Source organism: Amblyomma maculatum, chromosome 6 (assembly GCF_055883805.1).
Source record: "Amblyomma maculatum isolate TAMU_Amacu chromosome 6, ASM5588380v1, whole genome shotgun sequence".
Classification (NCBI taxonomy): domain Eukaryota; kingdom Metazoa; phylum Arthropoda; class Arachnida; order Ixodida; family Ixodidae; genus Amblyomma; species Amblyomma maculatum.
The window spans coordinates 67,585,459-67,592,869 of NC_139349.1; the positions used below are offsets into that span (position 1 = coordinate 67,585,459).

At 43.4% G+C, this 7,411-nt stretch overlaps 1 protein-coding gene across 1 annotated transcript in view; it reads left to right on the forward strand.

Annotated features, from left to right (window-relative positions):
- The first annotated feature begins 2,919 nt into the window (after positions 1 to 2,919).
- LOC146185943 (amine oxidase [flavin-containing] B-like) overlaps positions 2,920 to 7,411 on the forward strand; it is a 65,014-nt gene continuing 60,522 nt past the window's right edge. The window contains exon 1 of the mRNA XM_084606864.1: positions 2,920 to 3,012. The gene's annotated coding sequence lies outside the window, so the exon portion shown is untranslated. The remainder of the gene's footprint in view (positions 3,013 to 7,411) is intronic.

Genomic DNA, 7,411 nt, shown 5'->3' on the forward strand with positions numbered 1-7,411 from the left:
AGAAATGATGCCCAAGAAAGCTGGACAGAAGCCTTTAAGTGAGAGCTCTTTTGTGTCATTGTGAATTGGCAATATTTGCTGCACGATATCCCACTGTGGAAAGGCATCTCACACGAAAAAAATTTTCATTTAGCTTTTTCTTTCTTATTAGTACTTTCTAAGATAATCCAACGCATCACGTGGTTTTGTGGTCACATAGCAGCAGTTCTAATCAGTTAAGTAATTTTTGAATTCTTTCGTTTATCAGATGCTACCGTCGAGACGGAGCGATATGTGCAAACCCAGGCTGTTCTTCTTCAGAAGCCGTCTTTAGGTATTCTCGAGTTTCACTAGTTCTGGTGGTGATGGTCGAAGCGGTGTTAAGATACAGCCTTCCATGATAGTTATAGTCTGAAAAATTATATCTCACCACTGCACGAGAAGGTCATCTGCATCTGAGAATTTCAGATGCCGTTTGGTTTATTCACTTCCAGGCAGCATCACGTTAGTGATGGTGTTCTGTTTCGCCTTTCATTTCACCCATTTGCGCAGTAATGTATTATGCCGATTACAAAATCATGGGTGCACTGGGAGAAAACCTCGCATGCCAAAGAAAGCGACATAATTGAAGCACATCTGTGTGATGCTGCTCATTAAATTTGGATGATGTATGTGGCCGCGTAGGCTGGACCGGAGGCAGGCGTTATATGAGACAGTGGTCTTTCTCTGGTGGTGGACACTGTATCTCAAAAGAAGCGCAGATGTGGCCGATGTGAAGTGGTGTGCCTCAAACTTGCAGAATTTTTGTCCTTTGGAACTATCACTGCTGATACGCGCGATCAAGAAAGAGAGAAAAAGGTATTTAATGAAAGGAAAGACGGAAAGGTTGGCCAGCGATAAGGGGACCCTGGCCTGCTGCTCCACTCTGGGGAAAAGGGAAAGGGAAAGTAAAGGAACGCACCGACGCACCGATGCGCAGATAAGGTATATACGCATCTGGTCCTCATGGAAACGGCACTGGGAGTCTCTAATGAAGAGTCAAGACCAAACGGAAGATCATTTCCAGTGCTATGAGCAGGATTGCTCTCCAAGGACTTTCTTTTGCCTTATGAGGGTGTCTCCCGTGTAGTAAGGGAGCACCCAAGCGCCATGCAGGGGGCTTCGCCCACACTATTTGTTCCAATGGCAATAAGGTGTTTCTATCACCAACACCACCACCCAGGTCCAGATAGTATGGGAGGAGGTGAGAAAATCCTCTACTGCCCATTTCTTCCCCCTGTAACCTCCTCTCCCTGTTCGTGGATGGCGTTCCTGTCTCTGCCCTCATTGACACTGACTGGTGCCCAAGTCTCGATCATGAGCTCATCGTTTTGCCGCCGCCTCAAGAAAGTACAGACCCCCGCCGCTTCGCCCACCGTTCGTGTTGCCGATGGCAGTACTGCTGCCGTCACTGGCATGTGCACTGCCCGAGTCACCCTTGCCGGTCATCACATCCCTGTTTTATTCACCGTCCTCAACCGCTGCCCACACAGTGTGATCCTCGACCTTCCTTGACTTTTTAACGGCCCACTAGGCTCCTAACATCTAACAATTGGGGTCAGAGGTGGGATCGTGAGCGTCTCAACCCCCCTGACTTCTAACAACTGGCGGATGCTGTCGGATAGTGAAGCGGCTCGGTCGCCTGACATCTATCAACGGACAGTTTTTCTGTCACAAATTGACTTTTGCATTTCACCTCATAATCGCAGCTCTCCTTCCTTATTTTATGCGAAATATAGGTCGTTTTGGGGATTTCAACGCTGGTTTCCATTCGATGCATTTTGCACAATTTTATATAGCGGTCGTATGAGGTACACATATGACCGTCATTGATTTTGAGAAAAGACTGACTTCTTCAGCGCCTACTAGTGGCAGGAAAATGTGACTACCTAGGAAGTAGACGTGATGAGAGTTGGCGACATAATTTATCAAGTTTATTCATGGCATATTTAAAGAAGAGGAATAAAATTGATTACATGAAATGTGAGTTAGAGCACGAATGGGGGAGGGTGATGGTGGGATGGTACAATGAAGTTCGTTGTGGCGATTCAAGCTATTGAGACTTCGTGCATATATTTGGCGGCACTTCCATGGACACCAGTTGTCATTGCATGCATATTGGCACAGTTTCAGAGAACTCTGCTCTTTCGTAGCAGCCACGAACGATTGGCGACCACTTTAATAAACATCAGTTGTCCCTGTATACACATCAGCACATGTGCAGAGAACAGCTCTCAACTTTTGATGCACGTCGAAACGCGCAAGTACACACACCGAGCACTACACAAGAAGATAGCAGCCACAGTTTCCTTTTCCAGAAAACCTTTCGTATGCAGGCTCTAAAGCGTAAGCCCAAATACCGCACACTGCACCAGAAGACAGCAGCCACAATTCCACTTGTCAAAAAGGACATCTGCCCTTGTGTATGCAGACATAAATGCCCAAACTAGCACATCACTGCACCAAACAAATTCAAAATAGACATACACTTTTGCACGTAGGGTGCCGCACACGCGTATGCGTGTTACCAAGACTCTTGGGCAAGGTAATCAGCTGATATGCCAGTGAATATGACGAAAGAGAAGATCCACTGAAAGCACTCGCGAATCATTTGTAGATTCACGAGTGCGTGAATCGTAACTGACAGCGTGACATCGTAATGTCACGCTCACCGCTGATGTTCTTCCAGGTGCTGCTGCTTTCGTTCTTGGGCCAGCTGTCACCTGTCACGCCGGCACCACTACGACTGGTCACGCCACAACCCTTTTGGTGTCCGATACCTCAAGGAATTGTGCGACCGAATTGTCTGTCAAGTACTCCGCATCATCGCCTCCTTTACTGCCACCGCCAGTTCTGGACGCTACGGCGTTCGAAGTCCGGCAACGTGGAACGGCGTCAGCTGACCAAACAGCTGAAAAACGCGCGCATTTCTCGGATGCACCGGGCCACGGCACCGCAGTTACGACGTCACGCTCACCGCTGATGTTCTTCCAGGTTAGTCAGTACAAAGCATACTCTTACCGTAGCTATGATGTTTTTTTGTCTTTTCGCGGTGTCGTGGCCACCCATTTGTTTCAAAAGTGCTCATGCTGCATTGATGTACCTTTGGCGCCTCCTACTTCTTGGTGGCGACGTTAAACCCAACCATGGGCCCATGACTAAGACACAAGAGGAAAAGTTGGACAACGTTGCTCTCGCGGTCCAACGTATTTAAACTAGCCATACTACCATCTTGGAATCTTTGAATAAGGTCCTTAACATTCACATCAGCCTGAAGAATGACTTGGATGCACTAACAAAGCGTGTGGTTGAATTGGAATCCAAAATCGAATTGACGCCATCTGCACAGTCCTCGTTAGCCCCTAACTTAGAAATATCTAGAATCCAAGTCAAAATTGACGATTTGGGAAACGGATCTAGGCGGTGAAATGTTCTTTTTTAAGGTATCGAAGATACAGACGATGAAACGTGGGCTACTTCGGAGCAACTCATAAGTGAATTTTGTTCGAGTAATATTGGTGTGGCGCCAACTTCGATCGTGAGAGCACATCGTTTGGGTCGTTTTTCGACACAAAAGACGCGACCTATCATTGCTAACTTCTATAATGATAAAGACGTGGAATGGGTGCTGAGCGACGGTTCCAAGCTGAAGGACACAGATTACAGTATCTCTCGTGATTACTCTGAGGCCGTCCGACAAAAGCGCCGTAATCTCTGGCAGCACGCTAAATCTGTAAAAAAGGAAGGTGACCGCATTCGTCTCGCTTTTAATAAGCTGCACATTAATAATGACGTCTATGTGTGGGACACTCAGGCTGCCCGCGTAGTCTGCGTTTTTCGCCAATCCACGGAAGAGTGACTTTTTTCTTTTATCCCAGATAAAGCACCAGCTTCCCATTCTTCACAAAGATCATCATGTAATGCCAATAAAACCATTGCTTTCCTTTACACTAACATCAGAAGTGTTGTAACGAGGGTTTTTGAAATATCTTCGCTGATCGACTCATGCTCCGCATCCGTAATAGCACTAACTGAAACATGGCTCACTGACTCAGTTCCTGATAACACCATTTTTGTCACCGAAACACGTTTTAGTATCTTTCGAAATGACAGACAAAATCGTAGAGGAGGTGGTGTACTCTTGGCGGTAAAAGACAATTTGTTGGCTGTACCTGTGATGGTTAGTTCTTTTCTTGAATGTGTATGGGTTTCTTTAAAGTGCTTTTCAGTTGATGTAATCATTGGTGCTATCTGCCGTCCTCCTAATATGACTGTTTGCTTTTCTGCTGAATTTAATCGAATCCTGTGTGAAATTTGTACGCGTTTCCCTAACTCTACACTACTCATATTTGGAGACTTCAACTTCCCCAACATAAACTGGTTCACACAATCCGTCTAAGCGAGTGAAACCGAAGTTCATATGTTTCTTTAATCATGCTTTGATTTTTCGCTGTCGCAACTTATCACCAATCCCACACGTCGCACATCGAGCACCGCCAACATTCTTGATTTATTACTAACAAATAATCCTGATATTTGTCCACACATAATTCATTTAGACGGCATTTCAGATCACGACGTAATAACAGGACGCATTACCAGTTCCTTTAACGAAAAGAAAACTACTGTTAAACAAATCCGATGTTACAACAGAGCTAATTATGAAAGAATTAATACTGAATTAGATTATTTCACTGTCCAGTTCAAAAATCAATATTTATTGCGCAGTGTTGAGCAAAATTGGGATTTATTCAAAACTACCCTTACTAACCTTATCGACAACTTTGTGCCTCTTACGTCCATTAGATGTAGCAGCAAAACACTATGATTTAATCACAAGCTGTGGCGTATGAATAACAAAAAAAAAAAGCGGCTTTACCGGCAGGCTAAAAAAAAATTGTAGTTTAGGCACGTGGGCCGACAGAAAATACCAGTCATTATTAAAATCCACTCGACGTCAGTTTTTCAATCATGACTTGTCCTCTCTGTTAACTAACAACCCTCGTAAATTTTGGCGCATCATAAATTCTAGCTTTCATCCTGACATTTTGCTTTCCGACAGTAACGGCGTCATAATCAATGAATCCGATTATGCTCAGGTTCTTAGCGTTACCTTCTCATCAGTTTTTACCAACGAAGACATTAGCTCATCTCCTGTCTTAAATATATTTCATAACATCTGCATGCCTGACATAGTTATTACCGAAGCAGGTATTTCAGTTTTATTAAACAATCTCAAAATTACAAGTAGCTCGGATCACCTTGGCTTTAATAATAAGATACTAAAAAATACACCCAGAAGCATCTCCGCTATCTTGTCCTGTTTATTCTCCCAGTCGTTATCGAACGGACTAATTTTTAATGACTGGCGTGTAGCAAAGGTAATACCTATAATCAAATCAGGTGAACGTTCCTCCCCACTTATCTATCGACCCATCTCGTTAACCAGCAACTTTTGCAAACTGCTAGAGCGTATCATTCATAACCAAGTCATTAACTACCTCGAAGACCATAACATTATTTTCAAATATCAGCACGGTTTTCGCAAGGGTTTTTCATGTGACACTCAACTAGCTGGCTTTGTTAATGACTTACAATCATCACTTAACGCAGGCTTTCAGGTAGACGCAGTTTTTGTGGATTTTTCAAAAGCGTTCGATAGGGTCTCTCATCACAGACATTTATTAAACTAGCACAGCTTAACATCCACCATAACGTGCTCGCCTGGATTAAGGACTTTCTTTCTTCTAAATCTCAGTATACCTCAGTTAGTAATTCTAACTCTTCTTCGACTTATATAACATCTGGTGTACCCCAAGGAAGCGTGCTTGGTCCTTTGCTTTTTCTAATCTATAATAATGACTTACCTGCCTGTGTAACATCTAGAGTTCGTCTTTTCGCCGATGACTGCGTAATTTACCCTAACATTATTAATAACAGTGACCGCCAATTCCTACAATCTGACCTGAACGCAGTAAGCTCATGGTGCTCATCCTGGTTAATGACTTCAAACGTTTCTAAAACTACACAGATATCTTTCACTCGTCGTACAGCTCGCATTTCAACCAATTACATGCTCAATGACAACGCTGTAGAATTAACAAACACTTACAAATACATTGACGTGCACCTTCAGTTTGATATAACATGTCATCACCATATCGACCTCACCCTAGCTGCTGCTAACCGTTCACTTGGTCTTCTTAAACGTACTGTCAAACACGCACATATCCATTTTAAAAGACTTGCTTATATCACTCTAATACGCCCTAAACTAGAATATGCCGCGGCTGTTTGGGACCCTGATCAAGCCTCTGCTATCACCAACATCGAATCCTTGCAGAACCATGCTGTGATTTTTATTTTTTCAGACTACTCACTTTTCACTAGCGTCAGAGCATTAAAACAACGTGCTGAACGGGAAGACTTATCATGTCGTCGTAAGCACGCTCGCTTAACACTTTTCCATAAGCTTTATCATCATCCACTACTGCGCAGTGATTTGTTTCAGTCACCTGATGTCATTTTTCCACGACTTGATCATGCCTTCAAAGTTAAACGCGCAAAGTGTCATTTATCATCTTAGGCCAATTCATTCATACCTCGCACTATCATTGAATGGAATAACCTGCCATCGCACATCGCTACAGAAACCAACATAAAAAAATTCCAAAAGCTACTTCGCTGTGACGGAAATGTGTAGAATATTTTGCTGTTGTTTTTCTTTCCTCTTTAGATGTTATAATTAATGTTACTATTGTATCCCCCCCACTATGTAATACCCTTCTTTAGAGGGCCTTTAGGGGTAACCTAAATAAATAAATTAGTTTGTTTTTCACCGGTTCACTTGAGCTCCTTACGCAAAATTAAACAGTTTTATATGACATCTTGAACTTAACAGCAGAAGTGACCGAAACTCTTTGGTCTTTATAACGGCCTCACTAATATCATTATCTCATATATCCGCTTATTTGCAGAGGACTGTACCATATTCCGTGAAATAACGTCCTGCATTTACGTACGTGCTATTCAAAATTATATTGATCACATCTCTTCGTGTTTCAAAAGATGGCAAATGACTCTTCACGTTCAGAAAAGTAAATTCATGCGCATAGTCCGAACGACGCACAATTTACCTTATGGCATTCATATCATTCCTAACCTCAGGTGCAAAACTTGCGTCGAATTCATCATCAGCAGAGCTAACCTCATGCTTAAAACGCAACTTTCACTCGGCTCCTTCAGATAAAGCTTCTCCTTCACAACACAAACGTATGTGCTCAACTTGGGTATGCATCGTCGCTGCAACTGACGACTTTACGCTCTTTCACACACGTTGTAACCCCCCCCCCCCCCCCCCCCCTTCGTTTCATGTGGACGTGAGTAATGGAGA